At 42.5% G+C, this 13,411-nt stretch overlaps 1 long non-coding RNA gene across 1 annotated transcript; it reads right to left on the minus strand.

Moving 5' to 3' along the window:
• Nucleotides 1-5,244: 5,244 nt before the first annotated feature.
• On the minus strand, nucleotides 5,245-8,511 carry LOC116084472. The gene is made up of 2 exons (XR_004116121.1): nucleotides 8,281-8,511; nucleotides 5,245-5,761 (listed from the first exon to the last, which is right to left on the minus strand). It is a non-coding gene; the product is annotated as an uncharacterized LOC116084472 (long non-coding RNA).
• Between the last annotated feature and the right edge of the window lie 4,900 nt (nucleotides 8,512-13,411).

A 13,411-nucleotide genomic window follows, 5' to 3' on the forward strand; every position in this document is an offset into this window, starting at 1 on the left:
GGGGATTGGGCCCTCCAAGTGACAGATGCAGCGTTATAGAAAGACAGTCCTCAGTTTCTCAGAGAGGAAAGTCCATTTTTGCAACAGAAAAATCAATTGTCAAAAAGTTTCAGTTGAAAACTATGAGCAATTTTGTTGGTCTGTAAAATATTTTCTGCAGTTGAGTTGAAGATGACCTTTGTTCTGTCTGTGTTATTGATATCAGATTTAGATGTAAGTTTCAGACCTCTGTTTTCCGTACAGAAATCCTGAGAGGGAAAGCAGGGTCAATTAGCCTTCACTATGTTAAGAATGTGGAATGTTGAATGGGAAAGAAATCAGAGCGAAGGAACTCTTGCATCTTAGGGAAGATAATATCATCGGCTCTGGGACACTGTGATGACTAAATGAAGTAGCCCATGCAACACCTGGCAGTTAGCAGATGATCAAGAAGACATGCTGATGGTTATTCTTCCTAGTGGAACTGAAAGTCTTAAAAATTCAAACACATGTATCTTGAGTGGCTTGGATTTCTATGGTCATTGTTTTACCCAGTCAGCATGTTTTTTGACATGAAAATGCCTCATATCACCAAGACATAAAGATGTGCAATATACAAAGGAAGGCTGAACATCTCTAAAACTTTTAGGGTCTTAGATGCTTTGACTTTATTGTAAGTTTCTACCAGGTGATGAGTAACACCTCAAGAAGCTATTTTAAGCACAGGCAATAAATGGCCACTTGAGTACAACTAGGATTCAATGTACTAGTTGTATGTAACATACTACAATCATAGTTTGTTTTATGGAACAGGTTTCTCTGTGTAGTCCTGGCTGTCCTGGAACTCTCTATGTGGACCAGGCTGGCTTCTAGCTTAGAGATCTGCCTACCTGTGCATCCCAAGTGCTGAGATTAAAGGCATGTGCTACTACCACATGGCTCAACCTTATAATTTTAAATAAAAAGATCAAGTGGACATAAGTCAACTCACATTTTACTTTGAAATTACAAAATCCATAATATTATTCCACCATTAAAGAGTATGAAGAGTAACTTCTGTTTATTCACAGGGGAAAAATCCATGAAGTACTGAAGCTTAAAATCATGATCTAGGACAGTTTTATAGCATGTTGTCTTTTTTGTACAATCATACTTTAGGACTGATAGGAAAACATTATTTGTGCATAGAAAAATCAGAAAAAATTCCACAATGTTCATTATTTTCAGTTCCCTCTGTAGCCCATGAGAGTTTCTTTTGGTATGGAAATATTTTAGTATGGTTCAAACTTTTACAATGAGAAGAAATCACTTTTAAGATTATAAAGGCAAATTTCAACATAGCTGAAAACACTCAAGAGTTGAATTGAAGCAAATCTTGACTAGCTATGGTGATTAAGTAGATCTACCACATGACCCAGATGTACAACTCCTTGGCATGTGCCCCAAAGACCTGACAGTCTGCTCCATAGGTATGTCCTCGGCCACGCTCATTGACTCTCTATTTACAAAACCAAGCAATGCAAACAACCCAAATGTCCTCCAGCTGTTGAACAGATAATGAAAATGTGGTGCATATGCACAATGGCATTCTGTCCAGCTGTAAAGAAAAATCAAATCATCAAATGTGCAAGTAAATGGGTGGAAGTAGAAAGATTATATTGAGCAAGGAAACACATGCCAGAAAGACCAATACCACATATTCTCTCATTTGTAGTTCCTAGCTCTGAATCTCTAGATATGAGTGTATAATCCAGAAGACCTCTGGAAACCAGGAATGTACAAAAGAACTGTGGAGGTGTGGGGGTGGGGTAGGGATGAACTGTAGAGAGGGAACTGGAAGGACAAATGCATTGTGCATAGAGAGAGGAAAAAATGGGGCTGGGGTGGGGCTCTAACTAAAGAGTATGGAGGAGGGGCAAAGCAAAGAGACAGGGAGGGAGAAGGAATAAATTACACTAAGGTTCTAGGAAGTGATCTGACAAGGGTGAGGAGGGAATAAGGAAATGACAGACATAGTTATACAAAAATCCCAGATTCTAGGCTAGCTTCATTCCCTCGATTCAGTGCGTTTGTTTATTATATACAGTTGAGTAGGGAGCTGGGCTATTGCATGCAGCAGAACAAGCAGCTGGGGTTCTTATACACAGCAGAGCAAGGAGGCAGGTTTGGCTAATCTCTGTAAGAGCTGTCTCTGTTGGGGAGCAGGCTTCAAGATGTAAACATCTAGGGTGGGAGTGGATAAAGCTATGTTGGACATTTGCTGCACAGAGTGTCAACATTTGTAGTCAGGACAGAGGAAGGATTTGCCATCCCTCTGAGTTTCACCTGGGGAAGGCTTTGCCACCCACCTGGGGCTGAAACACTGGTCCTTGACATGACTGTGACCATGTCAACAATGCACATCCATTCAGGATTTCATTCACTCCACTAAGGATGTTTCATTATAAGGAGAATCATATTATTTGATGGTTACTTAAAATGGATTACACACATACACACACATACACACATGTATAGTATATTCACTTGAGATGATACTGTTCTCCACAAAAGCTATAGACTAACAAAATCCCTAGTACCATGCATATGAAACTTCCTTTCAAGTTGTTAGTCAGTGGTTAAGTAAAAATTTCTGTTTTCTTTGGAGACTCAGATGTGTTACATGATATTGTTTTAAAAACTGCCTTATAATAGGATGTTTTTGCTGAAGCAGATACATGGGAGGATGTTTTGCTAAAAACAGACATGTGGTATTTTTCTAAAAGCAGCCTAAAAAGAACATGTAATGTTTTACTAGAGCGGATGAGAAAATATGTGATGGTTTTAAAAAGGATATAAATATAACCCAACAGATAGTGGACAATGCTGTGTGGTATTGGTACACCTTACCATTCTTTGCTGGTCTTCATTTGTCATGACTTCATAAAAACCAACCAACCAACCAACAAACAAAATGCACCAAATTACTTCTGGTGGTATTCCAGTGGTTTCTTGCTGCTTCTGTAGACGCAGGCCAATTGGCAGGACATCAGGGTTTCTTCTAGATCCAACTGGTGTTGTTGCTTAGAAAATGGTGTTCATAAGTGTATCAAGCTGCTGCTGCTGATTTGTGTAAACTAAACTGCTAATATTTTGAAAACACAGATTGAATTCTCTCCAAACAACTATTTCTAAACAGGTCCACATCCTCTTTTGCCCTATTAACCTTTCCTTGCTTTTACTACATCTGGTGGATGATGGGTTAGAAGGGAGGGTAATACATTTAAAAACTCTTCTTAAAAGTAGGTTTTAAAAATATAAGACTACACAGAGGAGTCTAAGAGATCCCCCAAATAATGTCATTGGTCTTGATTATCTATCAAAATTTGAAGCTAAATATCAATTGCTAAAGACACAACCCATTTTGGATACAGGACGTGGAGGAATCGAGCAGGATACAACTTGGGGACCACCCTCTGAGGCTATGCAAGCTGTCAAGGCAGAAAAATATTCAGTAGTCCTACAGTCACAAAGCCTATGAACCATGACCAGCATAGCGAACTATCCCCAAAGGTGCAATAGTGGTATTTACATGGTGTAACCAATGGCTGTATAATTGGATTTACAGCCCATTCAACAAGAAAGAATTTATGCCTGGTACTATAAACCTAGCCAATTACTCACGGCTCGTGAGACTATGGAACCTAGAGGAGAACTTACTACTGCCATTTTCCTAAACCAGTGTAATTTCTAACTCAATTCTAAATACTTATCCATATGCCTACAGATAAGTGTAACTTTCTCCTCTTATGAAAGAAGCTTCTTTTGCAGCAGATGGAGACATTACATGAACACATAGCTGGCCAAAGTGTAGAGAGTAATTGTGGGTTGCCCAGCTGCCTTATACTTAAGGCCCAAGGAACATTGCAGAAGATGAGACAGAAAGCCCGTAAGAGCCATTGACCAGAATGTCTCCTGTCAGAGAAATTGTACTTTCTGTATTTGGCAGGAAAGCTGCACCCATGAAGTCTCAAGAAGATGATTGTCTAAACAAGACCTGAACAATGACCTCACCTATTGACATGATAACCTGGATGGGGGAAATCTTGATCTACCTGATGAAGAGCTACAGGTAATTAATGACTACACAGGAATGGAGAATCAGTCTTCCCCAGGGATGAGCTCTGTAACTGGTTAGACAATACCAAGTAGTCAACCTTAAACACATATACATGAGTTACACTTAACGAACTCAGCAGATTGTATTTATCTGTCTATATGTAAAAGTAATAATTAAAGAAAAAGAAGCATTGAATCTGAGGCAGGTAGTCAGATACAATGGAGGACGGGGGGGTACTTTAAGTACACTATTATATATGAAATTCTCAAAAAAATTTTATATAGTGATTAAGCACAAACAGAATGCTTTCTTGCTGGTTCACCAAGCAAGACGGCTCTCCTACCCTTTGGTTTAGTGTCTCCTATATTTTGGCTACGTTAGGCAATCACTACTAGTTATTGCAGGCCTGTTTGAGTCTGTTGCTTCAGGAAAACAGGTGTCCCACCCCATACACTATCGCATTGCTTGCTCTCTAAGTGCTCTCTGCTCAGCTCTTAAACCCTCTACTCCCAACACTTTCCCTTTGACCTCTGGACACCCTTCTTTGCGCTGACTCTGAAACCAACTTTGAAGGGTTATAAGGATCCCTTTGCTTCTCATGCATTGGCCACTGCTAGATTGCTGCTGTCTGAAATGACACCAGTATGCCTGGAGCTCGCGGTGGGGTTATATTAACTTTAGTGTGGATAAGTATCAACTGCAGAGTTGCTTAAGTGCAGAGTGTTAGCTCCCATGATTCTACTGTAGTAGGAGTGGGATCAGGCCAGGAACCTGATTTAGTGCCAATCACAACTTTTTACTTTAATTTGCTTTATGCTTAGGCATTTCGTGGGCTGGAGAGATGGCTCAGCCATTAAAGCATAGGCTCACAACCAAAAATATAATTAGGTATTTGGTAAAATTTTAGTTAGGGAATTGGCCCATTCACATCCACAGATCCAAATCTACCAAATACTCCCACTTGTAACATGATTTGAAAGGCTGCCTCCACCTCATGATTGCAAAAAATCAACAAGCAAAAAAAACTGCTCTCCCAGGCCCTTCTAGCTGTGGTTGTGGGTGTCTTCTGTTACATTAGAAAATATATATAGAAACATTTTTGTCTGTTTTAGAGATAAGTTAATTATATCTAATATGTACTTTAATTATCTTAATTCTTGCCCCACTCACATTACCAATACTTTGGTGTATTTATTGAAAGATCTGTTTTCACAGATTGAAAGAAAGTGAAGTCTGTTATTATATAAGTGCATGTCTGTCAGAGTCTGTGTCTATGTGTCATCCCATTGGGATAGCTGCTAGTCTCTTCTCATTCCTTTTTAATCATATTTATATCATAGTTCATTATCTGAAAGATTGTCTTTCTTCATTCTGATTCTTATTTTTATATGTTGACTTTTAAGTCTCAAAGAATAATTTTTGCTAGGTTCTGGAAAACCCTTGGCAAAAACAATCTGATTAAGGAATAGATGACGACACCTTGCCATTTTGTATCTAGCGTGCATCCCACGAGCAGAGCACACTTTTCTGTGTTCTCCTTGGTGCATTTTCATGGTCTCTCTGCAGAGTCCCCTCAGTTCTGGTCGAGGTTTTGGTAGGAAGGCACCACGGAAGTGTGGGAGAGCATCAGGTTGGCTCCAGAGTTTGGGTTAGATGCTTTATCCATGCATCCTAGCTGCTCGCCTGTAACACACATAGCACCCAGCTCACAGGTTAACGAAGGATGAGTGAACCGGTACACACAGAGCACCCAGAACACTCTTGGCCTGCGTTCAAGTATGCTTCACTCTTGAAGGCAAGCCCCCTTTCCTTGGAAATAACTATCAGTTTACACAAATTATCACTCACATTTATAGTTTCATAACTTTTAGTAAGCTTAATAATTTTGTAGTACTTATGTTTATACAACATAAGTGGAAACTCTGGCATGAAAACGTGTTATGGATGGATGGGTAAAAGAATGCATACAGTCACTGTATAATAGATGCTTCAAATGGCCGAGACAGTGTTCCAGAGACCTGACAATTTGCCACCATAGCTAAGGCAGAAGAGACCCTGCTCAGGATGGAACAGCAGAGTGTGCAGAAAGACCAAATTCTCAGTATCTTACCAGCAGAAAGCCGTGTTCAATGGGGACAGGGCCTGTTTAGCTCAGAGGTTTTGGCTGTGCAAGCATATTATTGGCCTCTGGTGTTATGGGCATCTTTGAATCTACCACAAGTGAAGCAGACACCCTATACTTAGGCTTGAGGGAATCGATGCCTTTCTGCCTTCACTCACTCCTTTAAGTCAGAGATGAGTATCACACACAGCAGTCTAGTCTTTGTTTTGAAGTTTTAACTCAGTGGATTTTGAACCAGTCACCAGTGTGTGCCATCTCATTTGCCTTTGTGTTCAGGTTGGTTAGTCAAATTTTAGCACATATTAGAGTTCAACGAATTCCCGAATGAATGAAGTAGACTCCCTGGCTGTGCACAGGGCCGGTTGGTTGGGAGGCTTTTGGGAGGTGCAGTCTACTTAGAGCTGGAAACTCTATGCTCTCTGTCCCTGCCACCTGACAAGGAAGAGTTGGAATCTTGTTAATGATTCTCAACCCTGATTGCGTATTAATTTTATGGTGTTTATATTCACAGTGCTATATATACTACAGAGCCTTACATACTTCTCTAGTGCCCAGGGTCACTGCAGTACTGCTGTTCCTACCCATCAGTCCTATCACATGTGCCCTCGAAGACCCACTGGGCCACATCTGTGACAACAGGGCCATCAAAAGGAGGCAGAAGAAAAGTCAAACTCTCCAGTCTTTGGAAATCGTCTTGTCATCCTGGGAGGGAGCAAGTTCTCTTACCCATTGTGACAGGCCTGGAGAGAACCGAATCGTGTCACTGGCTCCTATGTGATTTCTTGTCTAAGGTTGAGGCTGAACAAAAAAGCCTCCAACCCAAAAGTTCTTTTATGCCACTCTGGCCATCTCTAATTGTGCTTCTGTTTCTTTATCCCCTCCACACAAATAAGATCTCCGAGTTTTCTTCTTTTCAACACACAGTGCTGGCCACACTGGGTATCCACGTGCACGAGGATGAAATTGGATCTATGTCTCTCACCCTTCTCAAAAATGAATTCCAACCAGTTCAGAGACCTTAATTTAAAACCGGAGACACCTAAACAGCTAAAGGAAAAACATGAGGAAACACTTGACATAGGTATAGACAACAGAGTTTTGACTAGAACTCCAACAGCACCAGCCCCAAGGCCTGACAGTGGGTCTCTATGAAATGTAAAGCCTTTGCACAGCAGAAGCCATCATCAACAGAGTAAGCAGGACAGCTCGCAGAGAGGGAGACAATCTCTAACAGCCATGCTTCACACAGGGGCTGAGTGTCTAGAGAACAGGAAGAACTACAAAAAGTAAATAGCCACCTCACTAAACAAGAATCAATGCTGCCAACCAATAAGGGGGCCAAGGAGCTGAACAAATAGTTCTCAAAAGAAAGACAAATGTCCAGTTAATGTTTACAAAGGGTTCCGTATAAGCCCTCATCTTTAGCCGTCAGAAATGAAAGCTAAGCGTTACTTTGAGATTCCTTCTCACCCAGTGAGAATGGCTGCCATGGAGAAAGCAAAGGTGCTGAAGATGTGGGAGAAAGGAAGCCTGGTTTGCTTCTAGTAGGAGCATAAACATGTGTAGCCGCACTGGGAATCAGTGTGTGGGTGTCTCAAAATTTTAAAAATAAAAGCAACACATGATGCAGCTGTATCACTCCTGGATGCAGACAGGAAAGATTCTACAGAGGTACTGCAGAGGCATCTGCACATCAGTGCCTCTCACTGCGATTCTCAGAATAGCAAGGAAATGGTGTGAGCTTCATGGAAAAGAAAAATGTGGGTCATCGTGTGGGACTTACCAGGAAGTTTGGTAGGGAAGAGCAGGTCGAGACCCAGAGGCTGGATGGGCACACACCTGAGGCTTAGGAGAATCCCTCCTCCCTGCCAGACTCCTGACTTGGAGCATGCATGCCATGCTTCTCACATAAAAGAGCGGAGACCTGTGCTCATGTAGGCTCAAGACAGAGTTCTCCATGCTAATGAGGTACCTAGAGGACTGGAGGGCACAGCCAATAAGCTTTCCATCCTAGACACTCCTCCCTGGTATTTCATCTCAGGCCCACCATGAGAAGTAGAATATGGTTTTATGCATCCACCTTCTGTCAGGACAATAGACAATTCAGAACCATGGACTGTCTCTCTTCATCGGGATCTGCTGTGCAGAGCTGCAGTCTAATCTCCCGAAGGAGGCCTCTCTTCACTCCCAGCCACAACTGACGCCAAGCCTGCCATCTGTCAAGCCGAGGACAATCACCATGGGACTAGCTGGAGCTCCCCATCCCCGCCTAGAGCTAGATCCAGTTTGAGAGCTCCCATTCCATTCTCTGCCCTTCTGTTCTCTGCCCAGCAACACCAGAATGTCCTAGAGCCTGAGAACTCCATGGCCCAGGTCTCATTGTCGCAGGCCCCGGGGAATCCCAAAGCAGCTCCGATTTTCCCACATCTCAGACTGCACTTTCCCACTCCCAATTGGTGTCCCGGTGCTTTCCTACAGCCCATACCCACCCAGTGCAGCATGGGATAAGTGCAGTCAAACTCTCTATGTTCTGTCTCCCCAAGTGGTCATGGCCTGTGGTGGAGTGGATGCAGGACCCACAACCCTACAGTGGTGTATAATAGAACTTTATTCAGCAACAAGTAAAATTGAAATTACAAAATTCACATGAAGATAGGTAGAACTGGAAACGTATATTAAACACTGCAATGGAAACTCAGAAACACAAAAGATCTCTATCTCTCTATCTCTATATCTATATCTAGTCTTTATCTATATCTATATTCTAATATGGGATCCTAACCTCTAACTATTCAATATGTGTAGCCAGGTAGAAATGAATATGGGTAAAGCCAGCAAACTGCAAGAAGCCCACAAGAATGAACACAAAGAAGCCTTTAAGCAACAGGCGTGGGGGAAATGATAGCACAAAATGCAAAGGGGTGACTGGGGCCAAAGGGTGCAGAGGCTGAGCTGGGCAGGGATGGTCAGGGAGAGGAAGCTAAATAATGTGTGAAAGTCCAGCTGGAAGCCTATTATTCTGGAAGCAGACCTTGAAAGGGATTTAAAGAAGGCAACAATCTCTGTCCCGTTCCCTTTTCCACTGTGAGTGCCTTTTACCCTGGCTTCTGTTGTTGCACAAGTCATAAATAGTAGGTACAGCACCACCAAAGGCCGTCACAGCAGACCTTCAGGACCCTCTTGCTTTCCCTGATCTTTTCTTACACTTGTCTTGTTTTGGAGATGGTTAAGGACAAGGCTACTGCTTTAAATCAGGACTGCCCCTGTAAGTCAGGGCTGCCCCTGTAAGTCAGGGCGGCCCCTGTAACTCAGGGCGGTCCCTGTAACTCAGGGCTGCCCCTTTAACTCAGAGCTGCCCCTTTAATTAAGGACTGCCCTTTTATGTTTTTGTTGCTTTCTGCTGTATTTGCCCTTATCTGAGTATGGAATGTCAGAGGGCTTTGGAGTGCTACTCTTAATACTTGTCTTGTGAATTTTCTGAGAAACGGAGGGTTAAACAACTTAGCAGTTCACAACTTTAAGAGACTTGTGCAAATTTTCAAACTGAAATCAAAAATTTTCCAGGCGAGAAGAGCTATACTAAACACTGAATGCTGAAAAATTTTGTTATATTTTTTAATAAACTGCACCTAAAACTACAGTCTACGATAGTACTATGTGAATTTATGTGTGAAAAAGTCATTTCCATATCAACTTATGGTCTGTTCACAAATATCGTCCTGACTGATACAGTTGCCGCACTGTGAGAAATGCTGATAAAGGGGTTGGAGAGATGCCTCAGTGCTTGGCTTGTGACTGCTGTTCTTGCCATGATCTGAGTTCTACTCCCAAGTCAGATGGCTCAGGCTCACAACGCGTAACTCCAGCTTCAAGGCAGGGTGGGGACCTGCCAGCTGACCAGAGCACAAGCCAAAACAAGTTCCTTCTGCCTTATGTTACTCGCTGAGGTATTTGGTCTCAATGATCTAAAGCTAATTTACTCACCATCTTTGGGAAAGATACTTCCAGAGACAATTGCTAGAAACCCATGACACGTCTGTACTAGGATAGCTATTTCAACAAATTTTGATAAGAAATACTGATTTTGAAATTTAATGAAGCAAAATTTAATCCCTCCCTAAATAATCCATTTTTTCTTCTGCTGTTATACTTACATTGTAAAAATCATCCTCAATTACTACTATGTTTTGAATCTAATCAATAAATAATTATAAGACATTTTTCTCTCTGGAATAGAAGTATCCACGTACCATCCCAGACTGTGCTGTCTGGCCCTGGTGCCTAAGGCATTTGTTACCGGGTTTTGTACTCAGAGTTTTGCTGACCCCTCGATGGCTCTAACATAATTTCTTCCATGCACAACTCAGTCTCCAGGCCATATGTTATTGGACCTTTGCTTCTTCAGCTGCTCTAGCCTCTTTTCTCTTCCTCAAATACATTACAGGATTCCCCTATCCCCATCCCCATCCGCCATGGGACTCCTGTACCTGCCGCCACTCATCCCCAGAACACTTAAGAGATCCTTGTCTGCCTCACTGCTGTGATAAAATGCCTCGACGACAAAAGGGATTTCAGGGAGCAAAGGTTTAGTGTGAATCTCACTGATGTGATTAAGTACCACAGCCAAAGCAACTTATAGGAGGAAGGGTTCACTTGCTTTATGGTTCCAAAGGCTTGCTTAACGTTCTTATCAGGGCAGAACGGAGGCATGGTGTCTTGTGGGGAGAAGATGAGGGAGGAGGCCTCACAACTTCAAGTATCAACCAGAGAAAAGTGACTTCTTAATGCAGGAAGAGAGAGAAAAGTGACTTCTTAATGCAGGAAGAACTTCTTTGGCTCATGGTCTTCAAACGAATCAGCCCATGTAGCTTGGCCCTGGAGCACTAGGGGAAACCATTATGGCAGCAGAAACATGTGACAGTATGTGTGTGTGTGTGTGTGTGTGTGTGTGTGTGTGTGTGTTTACCTGTGCCACACAGGAAGCAGAGAGAAAGAGATATGCAGAGGGCAGGAAGAAGACTCCCAAGAATCACTACCAATGATAGACTTCTTCCAGCAAGTCCACACCCCTCCCAAGCCTCCCCAAACAGGGTCAGCAACTGGGGGACCAAGTGCTCAAATGCTAGGATAGGGAGCAATCTTATTGAAACCACTGAATTCATCATGATGTCACCAGAAGGCACAGTGGGAGAGATGCCAAGCTACTGGTCATTTTGTGTGGGAGCAGGGAGTGATGAATGCACCCAGATCAGTTTGTTTTCTCTTTGCTATCCAGTCTGTGACCCAGCCCCTGGAGTGGAGCTGCTCAAGGTCTTAATGGGTCTTCCCACCTCAGTTAGGTAGTCTCGGTAATCCCTCTCAGGCACACCTAGACACTTGTTTCCCAGGTGATTCTAGACCCTCTCAAGTTGACAGTCAATATTAACATTTCACTTTTTTTTGTATTTTATCGAATCATGATCTTCTCTCCTAAATGAGAGGTTCAGAATGTCTTGCTGTATTTATCAGTGATGAGCTGATGTGTAGGCTGAGGTTCTACAGAGCAGTGCAGTTTGACTATTCCCTGGTGACGTTCTTTGTGGTTTTTACTTTACACAATCTAGCTAGTGAGCACAGCGGAAGCATCTTCTCACTGTTCCCTGATTCTGAGAGTTCAGACATCTATCAGTGAGTGTAGTTGCAGTTATTGTCTACCAGCACTGGGTCGTAGAAACCTTGTTCTTGTTCACTCTTTGAAGTAAAGCAAGTCAGAGTGAATACTTTCCTCATGAATGAGGACCTAATCCTTAGTAACATTGATACTATCTGAGAAATTCCTAGAAATTCAGAATCTTGCCCAAGACCTAATCTCCATCCCAAGGTGAACTGTGTGCCACACTCAGGCCTGGATACTGGCAGGTGTGGAGAAGTGGCCTTGATGAGACAGTTGTAGTGGCTGCCATCATCATCTTTGAGGGCCCTGAGACCTCTCGCCCTGTGCAGCACAGCTGGATCCTAATGGAAATGACTGTCACTGCTCCTGTTACCTGGGGCCACTCTTGTTTATCCAAGGTACCACATCAAAGCTTAGTGGTAACATTTCCAAAAACCTATTTATCTGCAAATGTTAGAATAGCTTATGATCTCACAGAGCTGCCCCTCTGTCCCTCTGTTGGTATATCCTGATTGTGGCCTGGGATGTGTCAGTATCTGTCACTGGAATAGTCCCAGGCAGTCCCCTCTCCTCAGTGCCTACCAAATCAAATCCTGATGCAGAGAAAAGAAGGTTTTTCCCCTGACTTCAGCATTTGGACTATTTGTTCAAACCATCATTATTTGACCCAGCATTGACCTTCCCATAGGATGATTGACAGCAGGAGTATCCATTGCCTTCAGAGGAACCCCACCCCCAAGCACAGGGGTGTGGTCTGATATGTAATCATTTGACATAAGCACATTCCCTGAAGTTCAGGTTATTTGGTCTTAAATGACACCATATGTAGGCTAGCAGCAGTCCTGACAACCTGCTTTTCCTTCTCCTCTCACCAGGGTTCTGACACCTGGAGGGGATCCATACCCTGAGGGACCTGGCCATAGAAGCCAGGAGCCAGAAGCAAGGAACCTGTTAAAGGTACTGAGAGCAGGTGGGACAAAAGGATCTAAGAAGGAGGAAAAGTTGTGACCAAAGAGATCTGGATAAAATGTGAATAACAAGTGGGGTGCAGTTTTCTCCTAATTCTTCTAAACAATGAGTGTTACAAAGTGCTAGGGACATTACCCTCCCCTTTGTATGCACACTGACAGTGAGGAGATTGGCTGTTGTTGATGCAGATGAACAGTTGTAGGCTGGCTTTGAATGGATTAACCCTGTCTCAGAAACTCTATCCCATGGCAGTCCTTAGACTCTCTTTCTCACTCCCATGGCCATCCTTAGACTCTCTTTCTCACTGTAAAGGTGCTGTATGCGTTTTAGAAATAACCCTATTATGCTGCTAGAAAAGCTTTTGTTTTTTTCTTTTTTAACAAAAGATGTTTTAGATGTTGGAGAGAAAACAATTCGTAAGAAGCCCTTGTTGTTTATTGAGTTTAATAAATAATAATGATAACAAACCCCTTCTCTTTGTATAGCTAAAAGGTATTTCCCACATACTATCTTTTTTTTTTATTGTAATAAGGCTGTATTTCAATGACCCTCACATCACCAAAGAATTTTACCTCCATCGTAGCTAAGC

This window comes from Mastomys coucha, unplaced genomic scaffold, assembly GCF_008632895.1.
Source record: "Mastomys coucha isolate ucsf_1 unplaced genomic scaffold, UCSF_Mcou_1 pScaffold9, whole genome shotgun sequence".
Lineage (NCBI taxonomy): Eukaryota > Metazoa > Chordata > Mammalia > Rodentia > Muridae > Mastomys > Mastomys coucha.